The 25,159-nt window shown below is 41.9% G+C and overlaps 1 long non-coding RNA gene across 1 annotated transcript; it reads left to right on the forward strand.

Moving 5' to 3' along the window:
• Positions 1 to 12,664: 12,664 nt before the first annotated feature.
• Positions 12,665 to 17,989, forward strand: LOC310854245. The gene is made up of 3 exons (XR_014568881.1): positions 12,665 to 12,739; positions 16,034 to 16,172; positions 16,601 to 17,989. It is a non-coding gene; the product is annotated as an uncharacterized lncRNA (long non-coding RNA).
• Positions 17,990 to 25,159: the final 7,170 nt, after the last annotated feature.

A 25,159-nucleotide genomic window follows, 5' to 3' on the forward strand; every position in this document is an offset into this window, starting at 1 on the left:
TTGCACAGAGAGGCTCATGGCTAAACTAAACCTTCATGGAAGAAAATCCAACATATTGTTGAGAACTATGGGACAAAAGAAGGTTATTGAAACGCAAATCGTTTCAGGCCTAGAAGTGGCTGGATTGAACAGCAATGAATTTTGTATTCTTCCAGGCATGTATACGCAGAGGACTATGCCTGTGAACAAAAGAAACATACCACAGCAAAATGACATCAATCAGTGGCCTCATTTGAGGAATATTCACCTACCTGAACTTGACTCTGAGGTGGAGCTGCTGATTGGCTCAGATGTACCCAAGGCACTGGAACCTATTGATGTCATCCGGAGTGTGGGAGATGGACCGTACGCTGTAAAAACCATGCTTGGTTGGACAGTTAATGGGCCATTAGATGGAAAGACTGACTATGCGCAAGACCAGTCAGTTATAAGTGCCAACCGGATATCAGTTGTGAAACTTGATCAACTATGGGAACAACAATTCAAGACAGACTTTCCAGAGTGCAGCAGAGACGAACAAGAACACTCAAGAGAAGACCAGCAGTTCTTGAATTCAGTCTCAACATCGGCTAAGCTTGTCAATGGGCATTATTGCATTGCATTGCCGTTAAAGCAAAAGGAGATATTCATGCCTGACAACCGAAGTGTGGCTGAACAACGCACACTGAACTTGAAGAAAAGGTTCAAGAAAGATTCTTCTTTTCATTCTGAATACACCAAGTTCATGTCTGATATGATATCTAAAGGTTACGCCGAGAAAGTACCAGACAACGTCTTGGGACGCAGTGATGGAGGAAAATGGTATCTACCACACCACGGTGTTCTACATCCACAAAAGAAAAAGCTCAGAGTGGTGTTCGACTGTGGAGCTACGTTTCGAGGAGTTTCACTGAACTCTCAGCTCTTACAGGGGCCAGACCTGACCAGTTCATTAATTGGAGTCTTGGCCAGATTCCGTAAAGAGCCTGTTGTCATCGCTGCTGATATAGAAGCAATGTTCCACCAGGTGAAAGTACCAACTGAAGATCGTGACTTGTTACGATTCCTCTGGTGGCCAGATGGAGACTACAGTCAGAACATGATGGAATACAGAATGACTGTACATTTATTTGGAGCAACTTCCTCGCCTAGCTGTGCAAACTTTTCCCTTAGGAAATGTGCTGAGGACAACGTCAACCAGTTCAGTGCTCAGGCTGTAAATACCATCATGAACAACTTTTACGTTGATGACTGTCTGGCATCAACAGCTACAGAGGAAAATGCAATAGCTCTGTATCATGAACTACGAGCAATCTGTTTCAAGGGAGGCTTTATACTTACCAAGTGGATGAGTAACAGTCGTCAAGTCTTGAACGGCATACCTGAAACCGAAAGAGCAAAGGAAATGAAGAATCTTGATTTAGATCATGATGATTTACCTGTGGAAAGAGTGTTAGGAGTACAATGGTGCGTCCAATCAGATGTATTCAAGTTTAAAATCATCTTGAAAAACAGACCTCTCACAAGAAGGGGAATCCTCTCTGCAGTCAGTTCTGTATATGATCCCCTAGGAATGTTGGCTCCGGTAGTCTTAACTGCCAAGAAGATCCTGCAAAAGTTGTGTAGGAAAAAGATTGGTTGGGATGATGCAATTCCAGATTCTATTACAGAGGAATGGATTAATTGGATTCAAGATCTTCATCTATTGGAAGATTTCAAAGTTGACAGATGCTTCAAACCCACAAGCTTTGGAACAGTGACATCTGCTCAACTGCATCATTTCGCCGATGCGTGTGAAGACGGTTATGGAACTGTCACGTACCTTGTACTGTACAATAACCGTGGCCAGGTACACTGTAGTTTTGTGCTGGGGAAAGCAAGAGTAGCTCCTTTAAAACCAGCTACTATCCCTAGAATGGAGTTGACTGCTGCTACCATGGCAAGCAAAATGGACACACTAATGAGAAAAGAGCTGCAGATGGAACTGGCAGACTCTGTATTTTGGACCGACAGCACATCTGTGCTCAAGTACATCAACAACAAGACCGCAAGATTTCGAACCTTTGTGGCAAATAGAGTTGCTACAATTGTCAAAGTCTCACATGCACACCAGTGGAGATATGTTAACTCTGTTAACAACCCAGCAGACATGGCTTCGAGAGGCTTGACAGTTAAATCCTTTCTGAAGAAAACCACATGGGTGTCCGGTCCTCAGTTTCTTCTTCATCCCCAGGAAGAGTGGCCTCAGAATCCTGACAGGTTGGAAGAAATCTCAGCCAAGGACACTGAAGTAAGAAGCATGACTGTAAATGCTGCTCAGATAACATCTGAAGAAGTGGATGCAACAACACGCTTCATTCATCACTTCTCATCCTGGACTCGTTTGAAGAAGGCTGCAGCATGGATGCTCAGATTTAAAGGACTGCTTCTCAGCCGTATCAGAAAAAGAAAACAAGCCACAAGACTGGATTTTTGAACAGACCCATCACCAAAATCTGCCTGCTACAGGAGGCGGAAGAAAATTGACTTTGGATTTCACCTTTTCCCCTTTGCCGCTGACTTTTGCCCCTTTTTTGCCCCTTGCACACTACACTGATTCACTACACTCACTATGAACTATACATACACATCTTGAAGAAAGGAGAAAGAAGACTTTGCGTTTAAAAGAAAAAAATCGATTTGATTGCCATTCATGATTGTATAATTATTATTTGTTATTTAATAATTAGGGGCCGGTATTGTAGGAGCCAAAATATACATTTTGTTTGTTTATTCTATTTGTTTATTTTTCCCCACGCTTGGGTTTTCGATGTGCCACAGCCCTTACCTGGTTGATGAGCTCCTGCTGTGTGTCTGCTAATCATTTTACTTATGTCAGCTGTGTGTCTGGGCAGTGGCTTTTCAGTGAGAGAATGGGGGTGAGCTCTAGGCTCAATATTTTCTGTTGACCGTTTATCTTTTGACCGTTTATCTTTTGATCGTTTATACCAACAGAGTACGTTTTCATTTATCAACATTTTCAGTACATTCTTGGACTTTGTTTATTTGTCAATAAATCTAAAACTACAATAAGAACCTTTCTGGATTTGATTGGAAACGCGTCATACAGTTCCTGCCGACAGCTCAGCCTCATAGCACTACTACTATTTGATTTGATGGGAAGAAGTAGTCGCTACAACACATAGTCTATTTGAGAGAATCACCTATTTGAGTTGCGCGATGCTGATGTCACCTTAGAGGCAGCGGTGGCCGAACGGTTTGTGGAGCGGTCTTGATATCGGAAGGTCGCTAGTTCGTATCCCCGGACCGGCACGTTAAAATGACCACTGCTGAAGTGCCCTTGGACAAGGCATTGAACCTCTACCATGAAATGTTCAGAGCAGGGCCTGGCTGTAAACAAGTTCTTGAGCTTAGTCCAGTTACCCTGGGTAAACATAGTACCTTTCCTTTCCTTACCTCCTCTCTCCTCCTTCTAGATGTCACACTCCTTCCTGTGTGTAAAGAGGAGCAGGAGAGGATCCCCAGTCTGGTCCAGGAGAAACCAGAACCCCACCAGATTAAAGAGGAGCCCGCGGAGCCACTTATAATACCAGAGGAGGCTGCCGGGTCCATGTTGACATTACTAACAGTAAAAAGTGAAAATGATGATGAAAACAGAGACACAGCGCTTCTATCCATCATCTCAACTGAACACATGAAAACTACAACTGATGTTGCCGACTGTTCAGTATCGCAGCCAACTAGTGAGAAACAGCTCCTTTCTTCACACGGTTCTGAATCTGACATCACTGAAGACAGTGATGAGTGGGAGGAGACCAGGCAACACCAGTCGGCTTTAAACACACTGAAATCACTCAAGACACATGTGGAAGGACAAAGATTGTCTTTAAGCAACAAGCTGTCCCTGGACTTGAAATCAGTGAAACATACTCCATCCATGAAGAGTCACACATTCGATCATAATTATACTCTGAAGGAACACATGAGGACTCATACAGGAGAAAAAACATATACCTGTACAGTTTGTCAACAAAGATTCATTCGAAATGGTGATCTGAAGAAACACATGATGACCCATACAGGGGAAAAAACATATACCTGTACAGTTTGTCAACAAATATTCAGCCTAGATTGTAATCTGAAGAAACACATGATGACCCATACAGGGGAAAAACCCTACACTTGTACAATTTGTCAACAAAGATTCATTCGAAATGGTCATTTGAAGGAACACATGATGACCCATACAGGGGAAAAACCCTACACTTGTACAATTTGTCAACAAAGATTCAGACAAAATGGTCATTTGAAGGAACACATGATGACCCATACAGGGGAAAAACCCTACACTTGTACAATTTGTCAACAAAGATTCATTCGAAATTGTGATCTGAAGAGACACATGATGACCCATACAGGGGAAAAACCATATACCTGTACAGTTTGTGAACAAAGATTCCGTCAAAATAGAGATCTGAAGAGACACATGATGACCCATACAGGGGAAAAACCATATACCTGTACAGTTTGTCAACAAAGATTCCGTCAAAATAGAGATCTGAAGAAACACATGATGACCCACACAGGGGAAAAACCCTACACTTGTACAATTTGTCAACAAAGATTCAGACAAAATGGTCATTTGAAGGAACACATGATGACCCATACAGGGGAAAAACCATATACTTGTACAGTTTGTCAACAAAGATTCACCCGTAATGGTGCTCTGGAGAGTCACAAGATGACTCATACAGGGGAAAAACCCTACACTTGTACAGTTTGTGAACAAAGATTCAGTCTGTATGCACACCTGAAGACACACATGAGGACTCATACAGGTGAGGAAAAAAAAGTGTTGTAGTTTGTGCTAGACTGGCTCACAGGTCAGAGAGCCGAACTGAGGATGAATTTCCTGGCATTTGCCTGTAAGGACCCAGGAGGATCTGAGCTTTAAATGTTCCTAGGCAGGCAGTCTCAACGTCATGGTGAAAATACACATAATATCGCAGCAATATAGCATCGGACACACTATGGGTCCAAAAGACCCAGCCGGAATATACCTCGGTCTACTTAGGATCGCATCCTAATTTAATCGTCTCTGTTTCTGGGTCCAGTTTCGGACCGGGTCTAAATTTATGGACACATGCTACCCTCTAGTTTGTGCAACTCTTTTGAAATGGGTTCTCATACAGAAAGAAATCTGTGAGGTGAACAGCATACATGCATTTACTATAGCATGTAAGTTATCTGAGCTGACACATGCAAAAAGTATATAACGGAATCAAACATCTGATTATGTCAACATTATCTCCTTCTGATTATGTTCTATTATGGTAACTACACTAACTTGTTTGCATTGCATTTTCGACTCAAAAAAATATTCCCAAATGCCATTCTTCTGATCTCGTGCACTTAACAGTAATAATTATTATGTCGCATTTCAGTCTGTGTTTTCTGTAACAGAGAAGTTACCAAACTGAGGCACATTTGGAGGCATTGTGTTCAATGTAAATGACAATGCTCTGTGTTGTCTAATCATCTCATTTTGCTCCATCTCATTCTCATTCTTCTCGTTGTTTACAGCTCGTCTTCATCATACATTATTCCTAAACCATTATGAAAACAGAATTGTTGCTCATCCTAATTTAGAGTTTTGAGTACAAATCAGACAGATCTGTTTTACTTTTCATTCACTATAATGACCTTGATGTGTCCTTCAGGTGCAGATGCAGTGCAGGATAAGGAGGTTGATGGAACCACTGTTGACCCCACAGTTCCTTCCTGCAGCAGGTAATTTATTTCTTATACAATTACACAACATCCTAGATTCACTCACTAATAACCTTTCTGGCCTGGCATTCCACTGTCGTTATCTCGGCTGTTATGTCTGTCTTTTCTTCCATACCAATAAATATTTGTTCTACTCTATGAATCGAATTAGAACAGTCTATTCCAAATGTCCCTCCAATAAAATCAGTTCAGCATTAAGACACATTTGTGTATAGTATTTAAGAGAGTATAATATTCAGTGTAAGATTGTTTCCATATTCTGTAAATTATTATACTCTTTATTGTGCAATATTCTGCTAGTCTACAGTTAAATGCTGATGAAGGTCCTGCTAAGAAGAAGAGCCGAAACACCCCCACTGAAGTCTGGGTGACGGTAAGAGAGATAAAAACATGTTGTATTATTAGTAGTAGTATTACTAACTGAAGAAGGCCTTACTTTAGACGGTATAGATGTCAAGGATGTTATTTTTTGTAGCAATCTGTATCGAATAATACCTGTAGACCTACAGCAAGGATATTTTCAGCCCAATCAACTGGGTTTGACAGTGACTTTTGTGCCCTAACAGGTTATGGAGGAGACGTAGGTATGGAGAAGAGGAGGATGAAGGATTCCTCCAACAAGCCTTCTTAAACCTGGCAAATAAAGAGCAGTTCCCTGTTCCCTGCAGGTCTGACTAAATGGAAGGTGGGAAATGAGGGACTTGGACTTGACACGATGACACCATGTTCCTTTTCAAATTGATTGCTCTAGAATATATAGAAGAATGTTGTTAAACTGTTTTCCTCAACCCACCCTGAAAGAGAGTGCACTTCCCTGCTCCACAATTACAACAAATAAGTACAAGAGACAACAGAACTTAAATCAAATTGTACAGGGAGTTTAGCTTGAGTAGCTGTTTAATTCATGTTAATTCAACATTTTATATTTGTCCTTGGTTTGTGTGTTTTATGTCGGTGCATGTTTGTGGTGGGTCATGGATAGACTTGGTTTATTCAACACATTAATCTGAGACATCAGCTCTTAAAGCTCATTTAATAAAGAAGCCCAGTTCTCACCTAAACTGTTTTTATACAGTGGATATTTTAGCAGAAGTAATGGGGTTGTTATGTTTACTTCCTCCACCACGGCACCTGTGGCTGGTTGGGCTCATAGACCAATTTTTGTCTTTGGTGCATACAGTGAGACCGGGGCCTACCACACCGACATATTGTTGTACACCACGTTTGTCTTGATATATATACAGTATATCATAAATTATGTTCTGATGTTGTAAGTTGGAACTTAGCCATGGCAAGCAAGCAGTTACCAATTTATTTGGATTATTTGTGGACTTTCTGTTAATAAATGGCACCTTTCTTTCTCGCTGTCAGTGTCTTCCCTCCAGCCTACTAAGGAGATATCCCCAGCTCAATAATTAGTTGAACACAGATTCAGAATATTCAAATACTTGTCTTGTCTTGTCTTATCATTCATTTAAAAGTCAGAACTGACTGTTTTGTTTTTATATAAAATAATTATTTAATATTTCCTGGGGGAAATGCCACTGCTCTGCACTGCTGTCTCATCAGCTTGTGAAGTCCATCATACAGTAGGTGGGAACATGGGGGTCTTTGCTCCTGAAAATAACCATAACAAACACACAATGTCAAGTTGTGTCAGAGAAAAAATTGAGGAAGAAGAAGTTTAACTCATGGGCATTACTGTTGTAATCCTTTGATCTCTACATCCAGGGTGCATAAACCATCTTCACTTGTGACACAGTGGGCGCTGATCATCACACAGCACTGTGAGCACACAGCTATGTAGTGAGATGTGTCAATGTATCAACTCACCAGAGGCTAATGTGTTTTAATTGAGAACAATCAAAATCTAAATAAAAATGTACTAAATTAAATTCAGGTGTCTAAATATACTATATAACTTTATTGAAAATGAATGTGGTTCATCAATCTCCTGGCTGGTCCACACAGCCTTGAAAGTAATAATTTGTAATAAGATAGCAGCCCTCCTACTAAACATTATTGAACAGTCGATGATCACACAGTCCACGTAATCATATTAGACCCCTCCCAGCTCCCACATTCTGCATTTATGACATGCGGGTGTCAGGAATATTTAGGGTTGCCTAAGGGTTATAAACCCTATGTTTATATTAAAATTTGTAAAAACACACTAGGCTACTGCAGAAGCAGCGAGTGCATTCTCCGGCAGCGGCAGCAGCCACAGCGACGCCGCCAACATCCGTGGCAGTGTTTCCTCTGCCGTGGCAGTGTTCACTCGCTGTCCCTCCAATACTGATGATTTCTAATACTTTAACCCATAGAAAACAGGAAAGCATCTTGTCATTTTAGATTTGAGTAAGCTTGTATAGATCTGCTATTTTCAAAAGACTTATACGTACATTTGAAAACTGGAATTGGGACATTCCATAAAGAGTACATTCAATTCATTCATTGATGCTGCTATATAAATATTTGAAGTTTTTCAGAAACCTTAGGTCAGGATTTAGAGGCCTGGTACCACAGTTTACCTTTGAAAAGCACAGTATCAGATGTAGTAATGCTTATGGTTGTGTCATTTCTGGTTTTCTCTTTGGCACAGCTAGCTCCCAGAAACTCTGGGATCAAGAAACTCTGTACCAGCAAGTAAGGGATACGTAGAATGCTGTGCTTTGTCTCAGGGTTCCTTGACAACCGAACATAAAGCAATGCGCACATGCCACAGTCCAGGAGTACTGACCAAGTACATAGATATAGCCTACTGGTGGTCACATTACTCCAAAACTGTAATTATATAACATAAATCAGTAGACCAAAATAGACAGTATAGACACAAACCTCACTGCTTAATGTTTTCTGCAGAGACCGGTAGCATTAACAGGATGCACGAGTGTGGTGTAACTGTGAACCGTGTGATATAGAAAATAGATCTTGTTGTGAGAAGCAGTACTGAGTTTTGATGGTTTTGGTTCCACTTCCTTTTTATCAAAACCTTTTTAAAAAGTGTTGTTTAAATACGTTTTTATTATATAGATGTGTTTTTTTTTCACGAGGGACCGCTTTGTCTACAATAATAATAATAATACGTTTTGGATGCGCTCTGCCTTTTTGGGATTTCTCCAATTCCTACTTTTGATAAATAATATCAATGTGTTTGACACAGAGACCAACTGCTAGCTGAACACGCCTTCTGCAGATCTTCCAGAATGATGCCGTTGTCATTCAGTATTTGGCTACAATCGAAAGCTGTGCATATTTTGTGGCAACAACTTGAACCAGTTATTCAACGATGTGCAAATTCAATCCAGAAAGCCCAAGGGGAAAAGCCCATGTCTATCGAGTTAGATGCCTGTGATGTGCTGTTTCATGGTGGGAGATCATCCTCTTTGGAGGATATAGCTCCCTATATAGCATGTAAACTCCCTTGGATTGAATTAGTAAATCCCGGAAAAGATGAGCTGTGATTGACCAGTAGTCACTTCCCCAGCGTGCCTTCCTCCTTGCGCTGGAGACACATTGCTCAATGAACTGCAGCGGCCAATGAGGAATCGATCTGATCTTGTTTCATATCTCATTCCCTCTTTTGCTATAAGTTCCCTCCCCTCTCCCTTCCTTCTGCTCCTCTACTTCTTGGCTGTCTAGTGTCTACTATTGTGCTATGCTCTTGTCCAGTGTGTCATGTCTGTTAGGCCGGAATGGCCGCCCAGGCGTGTACGCGCACCATAATAATCTGTGTGTATACCACTAGCCCTGTAGGCCAGCGATCCAGACCCTTTCAAGCGCGATGTGTTCTGAGGTTGTAGATCAGCTATCTACAACCTCAGATAGCTGATCTATCTGAGGTTGTTCCACACACAGTCTACTGAGTGACTTCCAGGTTGTCCAGCCAAGGTCGTGGCCACGAGCGAGGCTTTCTGTTGGTGTGATTCCTCTGTCCGGCCATTCAAGAGCGTGTGTGTCTCTGCTTTGCCGTTCATCTTGCCAGACGTTGTTTGGTTGTGTCTGGAGGGGCAGGACTATCTGCACGAAACTGGCTCTAGATCAAAGCTTGTGTGGGGGTGCTACGTGGCCAGATAATGTCTATACTGTGTTCTAATCTCCGTTCATATACAAAGTCGTTTGATGTGCGGGGGAGGGATGCCGGCTAGCACATAATGGCACGGGACAAGTGTATTTTCAAATATAGCCAATGTACTGTACTGGTTAAACTGATTCTAATGCTTTATTAGTTTATTTTGCGAGATAAATTAGAACCACTGCTCTAATCTATCCCCCACCCCAATCATTTGCCTGGTCTTTTGTTCAGGAGACTGGTACTGTATTTGAATCCCAGATTTTACGTTGTAATTCTCTGAATCTTAACACATTTCCCCTGAGGGATAAATGTCATCTATGTTATGTAACAATATATCAGGTTCAACACAGTTGTGGCAAAGTAATAGTCTTTACTCCCTTGACTGTACAAAATGGATCCATAAAAACACGGTACTCTGTCTACTCACCTCGTGAAAAACAAAACTATTCCAGATCCCACTCTTTTCACACAGTTTCTCCTGCTGGTAAAACTAGAACATTGGGAGACATAATTAAAGTGATTTAGTTTACCACTGGCATCGTGTGTGTGTGTGTGTGTGTGTGTGTGTGTGTGTGTGTGTGTGTGTGTGTGTGTGTGTGTGTGTGTGTGTGTGTGTGCGTGCCGTGCGCGCGCACAGAGAAAAAACAGGCAAATAGATACAATATGAAAATATTGTATAGGAGCTGAAACACACACTCACAAAACCAAAGTAGAGCTATCTCTGAGCTCTACTTTCTGAACTTTTCAAATAATCTTTTTTTTAAACTGCAAAACATTCCATTTCATGTACACCCCCACGATTCCACAGTAAGCTGAACAAAGTTACTGAGTGAAAGTGTATTATGTAGGAGTAGATAGGTGGCAGAAGTTTTGAGGCCATGAAAAATGCAGGATATCTATGTGTGCTCACTGCTGCTGCAACGAGCCCACAATTAATGTAAACAAATAAACAAGGATAGATTTTGGTGTCAGGATTAGGCATCTAAGAGCTTAGGTTTAGGATGTGGGTTATAGGAGTTTATATTTTATATCTAATTTCAGCGCGTGCTGGTGCACTGGAAATAGCTGATCTACAAGCACATATAGATTTACGGTTTGGGGATTCTTTAAGAAATGTCCCAAAACTACAAATGGCATTCAGAAATGTGCCGTCCTAAAATGTTCATGTCCTCACAAGTAGACTAGCCTATAGTGTACTGTAGAAACGTGTGAGCGCACATTGTGCACGTGCGACCGTGTGTGCATGTGTACTTGTTTCAGACAAGTGTCTGAAACAAGTGTCGTTGCCCGCCGATGCACAGAAGCCGCTCTTTGTCCAAACCATAAATAGTTGACCTTTCACAGTACATAAGTCCAAAAATAGGTGAAAGAGGACCATTTGTGGACACCTAATATAACGTTCCTCTGAAAGGGCATTGCCAGTGAAAAGAGATTTATTGTGGTGTTTATTGTTGATAGCAGTGGTGGAAAGTAAGTACATTTACTTGAGAAGGCCTATACTGTAGCCTACTAGTACAATTTTGAGGTATTTGTGCTTTACTTGAGTATTTCCAATTTCCAATACTTTTACTTGTACTCCACTACATCTCAGAGGCAAATATTGTAATTTTACTCCACTACAATTATTTGAAAACTTTAGTTTCTAGTTTACTTTGTAGATTTTTATTAATATTACAAAACATACCCACTTCAGCACTATACATTTCGGCCATTTGAACATAGCCGGTCTACAAGCTCATCCATCGATTTGCTATTTTCAAATTATTTATTTAAAAAAATGTAAATGGGGCATATTCTGCACAATGAGTACTTTCTACTTTTGATACTTTAAGTGCATTTTGATACCAATACTTTTTTACTCAAGTCAATTTTTAATTCAGGTCTTTTTACTTACCATATCAAACAGAAAAGCAAATAGTTTTTTTTTCATCTCCCTGTGACACAATATAGCCTATCACAGCATTGGTTTAACCACTTTCAACCTGGTAGACATCCCTATACTATATGCTATATTGGGCATGTCATATAGGCCATCATCACTGAATGAATGCGTTATGGTTTTGAGTGGAAGCTACAGTGTAGGTCGGTCCTCTATTGGCTGGTTTAACATGCACTGATGCACAACAATACGCACAAACACACTGACCTAGCTCCTCTGGGCTCCGTCTTTTTGGCAAATCTAGAGCTTCCTGTGTGAGAGCTAGCAAATCTAAGACACCCCCGGTTGCTTTCAGAATAAAAATGTTGATAATTAAATAATTGTAAAACTAGTCCAGTTATAATTAATACATTACATTATTAGTAGCCTATTATTATTACATTACAGTTATTGTAAAGACACACATTATGTTTCTGTGTAACAATAAGTAATTAAATAACGTAAAAAGTTATATAAATGGATAAATGCTATTCACTGGAGTGCATGGACTTTATAAAGTGGACGCTGGACAAAAATCCCTTCTATGTATCGACTAGTCACTAGTGTGACATACGCACATGTCCGGGGAGACCTCCTCTACAACACCACACCCTCCGCTAAGCAGCAGAGGCCGTACGTACAGCGAGGTCAGAGGTAAAAAAAACCCATCCCATTTCCAGACTAAAGTGGACTAAAGTGGACGCTGGACAAAAACTCCTTCTATCATAGAAAAAATTGGCAATCCATACAGCGATACATAAGTTCTATGTATCGCTGTATGGTAAGTAATCTTTTTTTCAATACTCTTATTTTGAAGAGATCGTCCACCGGAAGTCTTAAATTAGCTCACTAGATTAGCTCACTAGACAGTGCCCTTAGATTTGCAAAAAGAAAACAGTGCCCTAATAGGCTGCAGCTAAACACAGGCAGATAATTGTTCCAGAATCCTCGTTGAAGTTGAACTCTCCACTTTTCAGGTACAAAACGAGCATGTATGCTCTTGAATGGTTGAATACATTGTTATGGTGTCTTGTTTGCGTTTCGATTAACATTCTGACCGAATATTGAGTTGTTTGAAATAAATGTTATTGTGTTAGCTAGCTACTATAGCTAACAATGGTCAGCTATAGTCGCAAGCAACTATACAGCGGTACCTTCACTCGGGCAGATGAGACGATGCAAAGACGCGTTGTGATAGAGTCCATAATATAGCCCTCTATCATGGAGAAACCCGACAGGGATGCCCCCTTAGTCAGTTGGTCCAGTACAGGGACTATACACAAACGTTACGTACCTAACCAGATTATAAGAAAACTAAAAGAAAGATACCTACAGTGACATAGCCTACTGGAAAGAGACTACTGTAGTGGCTCCTAGCCAGCAGAAATATGACAACGCTCCAACAGATGTCTTTAAGGTGGTTTTATTTTTCCTTTTAGACGCCGTGAAAACTGTAACACAAAACATACAATATTCTCTTAACCACCATGAAATATGCAATGTGAATGTCCTTGTTGTAACTGTCGGTCAATCATGACTTCCGGATTATGGGTAAACAAACAAGATGAAACGTAAACAAACAATCAAACAATCGACGGAACTACAACACTATTTACAAACACAGAGACCAACAACATGTAACGTACCGTGTGCGCCTTCTGCCGCTTCTTTTAGGAGCTACTATCAATTCTCTTATGTTTTATTTTATTATTACGGACACTCTTTGTGGCGTGAGAAGAGCTCCTCTCTCCCTGCAACTCAGTTGATCTGTCTGAGTTGCTCACACCGGTTCCATTAATGCTACTCACAGCCACAGGGCTCTCCTTGCATGCCCTCATCCGGTCATAATATGAACAGCATTCGAGACCAGGCACCACACACGGCATGCACATACAATGTGTACCGAAACCTTTTTCCCATCTTGTATTTGCCGAAAGGTAAGTAATAAAATAGAATAGAAAATAGAATAGAAAAATAGAAATAGAAAATCCCATTGCTGGGACAGTTACAGCTACCAAAGATCATAGCAAAATGGAATGCTATCTAATCTATCACAAAAACGAGGAACAAAACTGCCATAGGGGAGAACGGGGTAAAATGAGCCACTAGTGTCCAAGTTGGACCACCCCCTTTATCTAGAAAACTAGAAACCTGTGTTGCCATGTGACCTTAAATCTAGTAAGCATTTATAATTTACACCTGGCTGTAAAGTTGGGAAGCACATGGGGAAAGTAGAAAACATTATTAAAAAAACAAAACAGTTTTTGTCGGTCAAAGTAAAATTTCGACACATGTAAAATTACTGCTATACAAAGCAAAATGTACGTAGGTCTAAAATGTAATATCATACACGTTGATGATTTGCCAATGGATAGAACCATGTGAATCATTTAGCAATTAAATTGTCTGAAGTAGCTTATTCTAGTCTAAAACAATGGGTGTCTATGGGTAAGATGAGCCAATGTCCGGGGGTAGCTCTGGTCCATAGCTCTAATGCGTTTCATTTAGAGCTATGTTCATTCCGGATTTTTAGACAGCTGGTGGATGGAAAAGAAGCTCCACCTCCGCGGCTGACTGACGCAACGAACAGATTCCCGGAAACGCTCTCCTCCGGGTCAGTCAGCCGCGGAGGTGGAGCTTCTTTTCCATCCACCAGCTGTCTAAAAAGCCGGAATGATGTCGGGCGCCAGCTTCCTCTGTCCCCGGCTGTGTGCAAAGATGTGCCTGAGGCCCTGAGCCCGCAGACGCACGCCCGCGCACGCAACTTGTATCTTAAATAAACCTGCATGAATTAAATAAAGCTGTAGGCCTACCCTGTCTGTTTCTCCTCTCGCTTCGCTTCCCTTGATGCCCGCCTCACCCCCCCTCCCGCATGCACGCACGCACGGACGGACATATCGCTATTTGCAAGCAACTGTCACTGTGTGTTGTTAGTTGTATATTAAATTATTAAATACATTTAAATTTAATATACAACAAGATATATTGGTGAACGAAACCTGAACCTGTGAACCATGAATTAAATAACAAATAGGCACACACACGCCACTGTTTTGCATAGGTGCTCCTCCTGTCCTGTCTGTCTGTCTCTCTCTATCACTGTGGTCCGTCCGTGACACCGTGACCAACTGACCATGCACGTTCGACAGTCTATTTAGATTGCCTCTCAGTCGCTAGTCGCTGCAGTTGTATGAATGTGCAGCCAAAACCGTAGCCTCATGTGGCTGGCACTGGTGGTGGGCTGGCTGGGTAGCCTACCTATCTCCGATGCGGTTCCCACTTGCGCTGGCAGCCTGGCACGGTACATTTGGCATTCGAGTGACGTGTCAGGTTTATTAAACGAGGAGGAGATTGCACATACCGTAACTCCAGAAAGACATCGGCCTGCTGTAGATTAGGCTACAGTAGGCTACCCACGTTGGGAATCGTTGGGAAGTGCAGACGTGATTTTTGTCCTGGCACACGTTCAATTTCAAGCTTTGGCGGAAATGGTAAATGCCGACAATTGCGGTAATTTCGGCGTGCCGTGCACCCATATTTTGGCATACGCCGAGTTGATAAATGAGGGACTAAGGCCCTCATTTATCAACTGTGCGTACGCCAAAATATGGGTGCACGCCGAAATTACCTACATTTTTGGCATTTACCATTTCCGCCAAAGCTTGAAATTGAGTTGAGTAGGACAAAAAGTCACGTCTGGTCACGAATGGGTAAAATTAATATAGGCCAGCCTACAAACTAATTCCATTCATGGCGATGCGATGTCGATGTGTCATGTAGGTGCGTGCGTGGACATGACAGCAAGGCAAGCGAGGTGAGAGGGAAACAGACAGGGTAGGCCTGCTACAACTTTATTTAATTCATGCAGGTGTTCGTTCTTTATTTATTTAACAAGACACCAGTTAGTTGGGCTTGCAAGTTGCGTGTGCTGTGTGTCTGTCTGTGTGTGTGTGTATGAGAGAGGGGGGTGAGGCGGGCAGCAAGGGACAGGAGAAACTTATTTTTCCCTGTAACCATGGTTTCCACAGGTCGTATTGCATGTGTTCATGTCGCAAAAACGAGGGCGAGGCTTGATTTCATAGGACGTGCCAGATAGATTTCAGCCGTCACATTTATTAACGTCAGAACGGAATCAGCTGTTTGCGATCACTTTATAAATGCCGTGGCGACGTGGGTGTACTACGAAACCTGCACTTGAATCTGTGGCAGATTTTACACTCGATTGATAAATGAGGGCCTATGTGTGTGTGTGCGTGCACTGTACAAAGCAGATGTCTACCAGTGAATCCTACAAATCAGCAGCCCTGAGGGAAGACCTGAGCTCTGCTGCCCCCTGGAGGACTGATGCCTGCATGACTCCCATCTTCACCCTTGAGGATAACAACTACTGCACTGACACTGAGCCAGGCTGTGAGACACACACACACACACACACACACACAGCTGCTGCTGTGTAAGGTTACAGGCACCCAGGCATTTATTTTTTCATCTACATCTATAATTGCTCATCAAATATTCCTTTATTTTTAATAATCAAATATATTTTTGAATGTGGAATATTCGTTGACAGCCTTACACAATACAAAAAAACTAAACTTTTCTGCACAACAGCAACAATATGAACAGTAAACAATAATACAAACGTACACGAAGTGTCACTTGACAAGAATGATTACAATAATCAATACAAAACCATAAATCTGATACAATCAATTGTGTTTCTTCCTCTTGGCCAGTTCCCAATTCGTCTCAATGTGTTTTTACTGGTTAAATAAAAAAGGGAAAAAAAGAAAATGATTTGTTCTATGCTGATGTTACCTCCTCTTTTCTCCTTGTAGATCTCACACACAATCCATGTAAAGAAGAGTTTTCCCCTGAACAGCAGGAGACGAGTCCCATTCTGGTCCAGGTGAAACTAGAAAATCCACAGATTAAAGATGAACAGCGGGAGATCAGTCCCAGTCTGGCCCAGGTGAAACTAGAACCTCCACAGATCAAAGAGGAACAGGAGGACGAGTTACTTCAAAGACCAGAGGAAGCTGCAGGGTCATCGTTTGCACTACTAGTAGTAGTGAAAAGTGAAGATGATGATGTTAATGATGATGAAAACAGACAGACAGAGCCTCTAGCAAGCACCTCAATTCAAGCTTGTTCAGTTTGTAAAATAGGATTTAGCGGATCTCATGATCTGAAAATACACATGAGGACCCATATAGGGGAAAATCTATTTGCTTGTTCAGTTTGTAGCAAAATCTTTACCCATGCTCAGCGTCTGAAAACACACATGAGGACCCATACAGGGGAAAGGCCATTTGCATGTTCAGTTTGTAAAAAGGGCTTTAGTCTATCTCAAACTCTCAAAACACACATGAGGACCCACACAGGGGAAAGGCCATTTGCTTGTTCAGTTTGTGGCAAAAGCTTCAATCAATCTGAACATCTGAAAGTACACATGAGAACTCATACAGGGGACAGGCCTTTTGCCTGTACAGTTTGTAGAAAAAGCTTCAATAAATCTACAAATTTGAAAAGACACATGAGGACTCATACAGGGGACAAGATATTTGCTTGTTCAGTTTGTAGCAAAAACTTTAGTCTATCTAAAGATCTGAAAGGGCACATGAAGACCCATACAGTGGACAAGCCATTTTCTTGTTCAGTTTGTAGCAGAAGCTTCCGTCTATCTAAAAATCTGAAAACGCACATGATGACCCATACAGGGGACAAGCCATTTGCTTGTTCGATTTGTAGCAAAAACTTCAACCAATCTCAATATCTGAAAACACACATGATGATCCATACAGGGGATAGACCATTTGCTTGTTCAGTTTGTAGCAAAAGCTTTCGTTTATCAAAAAGTCTGAAAACGCACATGATGACCCATACAGGGGACAAGCCATTTGCTTGTTCGTTTTGTAACAAAAACTTTAATCAATCTCAACATTTGAAAACACACATAAGGACTCATACAGGGGACAAACCATTCGCGTGTTCTGTTTGTAGCAAAAGCTTTAGTCTATCTAAAAATCTGAAAACACACATGAGGACTCATACAGGGGACAAGCCCTTTCCGTGTTCAGTTTGTAGCAAAAGCTTTCGCCATTCTCATCATCTGAAATCACACATGAGGATTCATACAAGGGAAAAGCCATTTGCGTGTTGAGTTTGTAGCAAAACGACCACACATGCTGATTCATGATGATTCATACAGGGTAAAGGGCATTTGCTTGTTCAGTTTGTAAAAAATGCATTAGCCAAAGTCAGGATCTGACAACACCCTTTTCTTGCTTTGTATGTGGTCAAAGTTTAATGTAGCAGGCTCGCAACCCTCAAAAGGGACACATGAGGACTTCATCCAGGGGAAAATCCCTCATCTCTCCCAGCTCTCCCCGAGTTCACCTACTAGCCCCCAGCCCTCGTACACACCTTCCAACGGTTTACTGGACACGGCTGCGGACAACTGTATACATTGTAAGTCCATGATTAACAGAGTCATTTTGGAGGCACGGTAGCAGTCGGTAGTGCTGTCGCCTCACAGCTAGAAGGTCCTGGGTTTGATTCCCGCTATGGGCGCTGGGGGGCGTGTTCCCTCCTCCGCGTCATCAGTGCCCATACCCGAGGGCACTGGCGAGGGTTGGCGAAAGGGCCTTTCTGTGTGGAGTTTGCATGTTCTCCCCGTGTCCCCTATAGGGTAGGTACCCTCACAAAAAACATGCAGTAATCCTGGTCTCTAAACTACCTCCCCCTGGCCTGCCTGATGGAGGGGAGAGGAACTGGTCGGAATAACGTGCTCCTTCCACGCGCTATGTCTGGCCGGGGAAATTCCCCCCTGTCAGGTGAAAAGAAGCAGCTTGGAGTCCTCATGCATAGAAGGGGGCATGAGGTCAATCCGCTGCCCCCCCAGGTTGGCAGAGGAAGTGTAGGGCCAAGGATTACGTTAGATAATTGACACTGGGTGAAAATTTATATTAATACAAAAATATATATATATTTATATATATATATAAAAGAAAGAAAAATCTGTCAAAGGTAGGATTTCATATAAAACAAAATGTCTTTCAAAATGCCCCTGTGGATTATGTTATGTGGGGAAAATCATCAGGGAAATCAAAACCAGGTTTTCAGAATGTAAGAGTTCCATCTGGAACAATGATGAGAAATAATCCGTAGCCAGGCATTTCAATGCTGTGGGTCATGATGTCTGCACTCTGAGGTTTTAGGGGATGGTTAGGGTTACTCCAGAGAGAGGCCTACTGGATACACACTCCAGACAGCATCAGAAGGGAAGGGTCTCTTTAAGTGTCACATTGGCACCTTTAAATTGGCAATTACCAAATTTGTATTTACTGAAAAGTAAAGTTCTGAATAAGAGAACACTTTAAAAAATGTCCATATACAAACGTACGTTCACTTGAGTGTTACCAATGGTCTCCCTCTCATTTTCTATTTCTATATTGTATTTTGAAGCATGCTTTGTACAATCTCATGAGCTAATCACGGTCTGTTAGGCCGGGTGACATAAGGTGCCTGGAAAACATATATGCCCACTACAACTATAAGGCAGTTGGCACCTGTATTCAATCTCGCACTTGATTGTATCATATACACACACACACACAGACACACCTCACTTCCTGTTATCTTTTCACAACACTGAGGAAGGCCAAAATGTGTCAGTTGTCCGTCAGAGGTGAATAAACCATGTGAAAACTTAAGGACTCCTTGTGTGCTGCATGGCTATTCCTTTATTCCCATTTCTACCTGTGAGACTTGGAGTGTTGCAGGATTGCTGCCTTTGCAGTTTCTGTTTTTCTTTTTAAATACATTTTGTGATCATTCGCAGATTGCCTTTTTTGGGCCTATTCGTGGCCGCCTACTAAAAATCATACTGTGTGTGGTGGCTGGTCATGATTGTGTGGTGGCTCATCACACAATATTGGGATATACGCGAAACACAGGTATTTAATTTTAGATATATTCATTTGATCTTGGCATAAAAATTGAGGTATGACACATTTTAACCTAAGCTTCAGAAAGTAATTAAATGTGTACCTGCCGTCCTTTAAAACAGCCCTGAAAATCCGAGCCAATCTACAAGCTTGAGCTACTTTTGCCAAATGTTCACCTGTATTATCCCAAGATCTGTTTGTGGTTCATGTGGTTTTTTGTATATATATCTTTTGCGGCTTAAGCCTTTTATTGGTTTTTTGAAGGGACAGACAGTACGCTGACAGGAAACGGGAGAGAGATGGGGGAAGACATGCAGTAAAGGCCGTGTCGTGCTCGGGAGTCGGGAGCCTGGGCGGTTCATGTGGTTTAAACTGATAACTGGTTTTAACTGAGACTAGCTGAGTTCCATGTTACGTGGCACAATAGCACCACACAGTGGCTGTGGTCTGTTCATAGATAAGATCACAATTTCTGTCAATACACTCTAGCCTCAAAACTCACACAAATAAGTACATAATATCATGTGATCAAGATGTATGAGTCAAAGAAAAACCTAAATCATGACATTAACCCTAAGAAAACGACTGACAGACTACAACTTGTCCAAAATGCAGCAGCTAGAGTTTTAACTAGAACTAAGATGAGAGAACATATTACTCCAGTTTTGGCATCACTGCACTGGCTTCCGGTTGTTTTCAGGATTGACTTTAAAATTCTGTTACTTGTCTATAAAGCTCTCAATGGTCTCGCACCTCCGTACCTCCGTGACTGCCTACCTAGATATGTCCCTAGCCGCCCCCTCAGGTCCTCCAACGCTGGCCTACTTGAAGTGCCTAAAAGAATGTGCACAAAAAAGTACGGTGAGGCAGCTTTTTGCTTCTATGGCCCAACAGCCTGGAATAAACTTCCATTCGAGCTCAGACACGCACCCTCTGTAGACATTTTTAAATCTCAACTCAAGACTCACCTCTTCACCCTTGCTTTTAGTTGAGTTTTATTTTATTTTTTATTTTATTTTTTTATGTGTCTTTATTTATTTTATGTTCTTATATTCGGTTTTGTTCTCTGCTATCATTTTAACTACTTGTGTTTTATTGTATTTTATTTTTGTGTCCTGCCCTGTGAAGCACTCTGAGCTGCATTTATGTATGAAAAGTGCTATACAAATAAAGTTTATTATTAACATTATATCCCCTTATGGTATCTATTATATTTTTTTCTGGGGGGAAACCCTTTTTAACAAAAAAAAAGTCAGATTTTGTAGGTAACATTTCAATTTGGCTTTATGAATGCCTTCCAAATTGTTATTCGATTGCTACGCACAAACAATATTCAAACAATCACCTCTGATTTAAGGTACAACTTAGTGTGATCGGTCTCCTGTTTTGGTTTAAACAAAGATGAGATGAATAAACAACTTTATTCAAGGTTACGGTTTTGCCAACATGTTATATTAAAGGCCAATTCATACTTCATCCGTTCGTGGGACGGCGTCTTGCGCTGAGAATAGCAGACCTACAAGCTCACAACCTTGAGCATATAATACCGGTAGGTTTGCTATTTTTGGCACGCCGGTCCTGCTTAACTCTATGTGTGCCCACTGTCCAAACGAGAACACGTGTCAGGCCACGCGGAGTGCAGCAGGCAGCACGCAACACTGGTTGAGCAGTGCTTCTCAACCTTTTCAGGCTGTGGCCCCCCGAAATGATCACATTTGAACTGGGGACCCTCCACCCCCCCCCCACCCTGACAAGTGCACATATCATAGTAGGCCTAAATGTGACCTACTGTCGCAATTAAGACCATATAGAGATCCCTGATGTCATCTATATTAATAGTATATGGATATAAACCTGTTCTGACATTCCATATGTTGATCCTTCCCCATCCATCATTCCTCTTCGATGTCTGTCTCCCTTTTGACTGATACCGGTCCATTTAAACTCTAAATGGGCCTGCCCCAAGGTTATTTGTGCAGCCGCGCCCGGCAGCCGGTGAAAACTAGAGTTCTCAACAGGCCCGGAAATTATACCTGTGCCCTCATCAAACCCTGTACACTCAAGACACTGCCACCCTTAGATCTCCATATATATGGAGCTGACCTGTTCTGACATGCATCCATTATGTTGATTTGACCTCATCAAACCCTGTACACTCAAGACACTGCCACCCTTAGATCTGATCCATATATGGAGCTGACCTGTTCTGACATTCCATTATGTTGATTTGACCTCATCAAACCCTGTACACTCAAGACGGCCAGTGCACACGACCTCGCCCCCAGGTGTCTTTTAATACTGGTGTTATTTATATATATTAAAAACGTTACAAACTTACAAATCAGTGTGTGTTTTCTATATATATATATTTTTTTTCTTTCTTTTTAATGTCTAAAAAAAAGGTAAATACATTTCCAAATGTTTCATGAATAGTTAAAATATTAGCTGGTATGCAAGTTTATATACACGATAATGTGAGCTTGTAGATATTATAGGCTAAAATGGGTGGACGCTGGATGTCACAAACGTAGGCTATATCAAAAACGTGATTCATGGATATAATATAATAATATAATAATTGCGATTTCAATAAGGCTTAATTCGCACTACTCTGTGCAGTGCTCGGGCCCTATTGCCACCCCCCCCCCCCACACACACACACACACACACACACACACACACACACACACACGCACGCACGCACACAATGTAGGCCTATATCTCTGATCTCTGCTGCTCTTAATCCCGCATCTATAATCTTGTGATGCTCGGCGGGCTGGCTGGATTTTTCCCATAATTCCACCGGGCACCGGCGTGACGCAGTGAGACCTGTGAGTGAGACACACACCGCTATGCTGAGCAGCAGAAATACACCCTGTCTGACGTTCTGATGCGGAGCGACAGACACCTACACGCGACGGATCACACAAGGTAAAATAATGTGCCCATGCTGTTATTAGGCTATTGCTTTTGAGAGAGAGGGGGAGAGAGAGAGAGAGAGAGAGAGAAAGAGAGAGAGCTAGAGAGCGCATAACGGACCATCTTTGTTATTATTTCTGTACTGAGTCATCCTCAGTGTTAACGCAACTCCTAGTCTGAGATTGTAAAAATGGAAGCAAACGGACCTGTGTATAACGGTATTGCAGAGTTTAATTGGACCCCCCCTATATAATGTTAGATCATTCTACCATCTACCACCGGCGGTCTGCAGACGCGACGTTGAGAAAGGGTGATTTAAAGAAAAGGTGAGTGAGTGTGTGAGAGAGAGGGAGAGGTGGTGAAAATAGAAACAATGGAGGACTTTATATTAATTATTATATCATAGTGAATAGTGCTTGTTACGTTTTAAATGGAGCGTGTGTCCCTGACTGACTGTAGGCTAGCCTACGTGTCTCGTGTGATGTGTTGTCGCCTCGCCACGCCCGGCCCCGTCGGCCCGGCCCGGCTCTGTCCGTTGTCCCGCTGCAGTGACGCTGCATTCAACCGGCACACTGTCACACCGATATGTGTGACCTGTTCTGATACTTACTAGTACTACAACAGGCAAAAATCGCAGGGGGGGGGGGGGGGGGGGGGTGTTGCACCGAAAATTGTGACCTCGCCGCCCCGGGGACGGTTGCATGGAGGAGAACCGCGTGACTTCCAAGAGAGATGCGGAGAAAGTGAAGGAGGGAATAGGGATGCATGCATTTCACCGTTATGTGAAGCTATAGTGACATATATAGCCTATAGCAGCCGGGATCTACTAAGCCTATATTAAGACGTTATGAATGTGTATCACGAAGTGTGTGTGTGTGTGTGTGTGTGTGTGTGTGTGTGTGTGTGTGTGTGTGTGTGTGTGTGTGTGTGTGTGTGTGTGTGTGTGAGAGAGAGAGAGAGAGAGAGAGAGAGAGAGAGAGAGATTTGGCCCACATCAGCGCAATAGAAACAGATTACATTGGGTCCCCCTCTAATCTGTCTGTCTGTCTGAATGTCTGTCTGTGTCGTCATTGGCATGACAAGACATATATTGTCTGTCTGTCTGTCTGTCTGTCTGTCTGTCTGTCTGTCTGTCTGTCTGTCTGTCTGTCTGTCTGTCTGTCTGTCTGTCTGTCTGTCTGTCTGTCTGTCTGTCTGTCTGTCTTATCTATCTATCTATCTATCTATCTATCTATCTATCTATCTATCTATCTATCTATCTATCTATCTATCTATCTATCTATCTATCTATCTATCTATTTGTCAAAGCTTATCAGATGTTGACTGAACTGGAAGGGGTGGGTCACACCAGGTCACGGCAACACACTGTACTGATGAAAGTACACCTTTGGATTAATCTTGTAGAAGTAGCCTATACAGTAGCCTATATATGTATGTACGTATAGGCCTACTCGAGTATTTATCAAACTTGATTTATACTTGTGGTTCGGCACTCATTTAATCAGACCAGTGTGTTGTCCAGTGGAAACCTCGTATGAATCTGATCTCAGGTCAGAATGGGTTAAAAGGTCAAGGTCAACTCTGAGAGTGTACAAATGGAACCAAATTGACCCGTACGCTCTCATACACACCCATACAGGGCCATTTGGAACCCACTGGTGTAGCAGTGTTTCCAGTGAGCCAACATGCAATAGCAGCACCCTGACTCTGTTTGACCAGAATGGAACAGAGCCTTAATTACTTAATTAGTATCATCGGTAACACCTGTAAGGAAGTTGGAAGAAGTTGGAAGAGGCCCGGAAGAAAGCTCTTTCTGAAGGAACAAAGTCTATGTATGAACGATTGCAACCTTTGTCAGTTGCAGGAATTATGAAAGAAGACATATCATAATGTTGTTTTCTAATCACTTGCTTTTCGATGTGCACAATACATCATTTGATTGAGGATGTAAACAAAACTAAACATTGGCACTATAGGTGTCGATTCTATGTCGTTGGTATTGCAACATTTGGTTGCTAGATTTTGGTTACGATACTTGGCATGCTCTTTAGAAAAGCAGTTATCTTTCCGAGGTCAACTTGGTGCAGTTATACACATAACGATTAGTACTATAGTCTTAATGTGGTGTTATTGCATTTACCACCACCCTCCTGTCAACACATGCTCACCAGTCTTGCTATATTATATTCGCACATCGTTCATGCAGATGTGCCATCTGGGAGTCTCTCTCTCTCTCTCTCTCTCTCTCAGCTTATGGGGTCAATGGCCTGGGTTGTTGCCACAGCAACACAGTAGGGTCAGAGTGATGATGTTGTGTCGGTACAGATGATCTGCATCTAATCCATAAATCCAACCTTGCTTGCTGCTCACTCCCTATTGCAGAAAGGACATAGGATGGAAGAATGATGTATCAATCTATCAAATAAAATAGGTTATATATATATATATATATATATATATATATATATATATATATATATGTATATATATGACGGTCAAAGCTTAACAGATGTTGACTGAACCGGGAGA

The sequence above is a fragment of the Protomyctophum parallelum genome (assembly GCF_964188405.1).
Source record: "Protomyctophum parallelum genome assembly, chromosome: 23".
In the NCBI taxonomy this organism is placed as follows: Eukaryota; Metazoa; Chordata; class Actinopteri; order Myctophiformes; family Myctophidae; genus Protomyctophum; species Protomyctophum parallelum.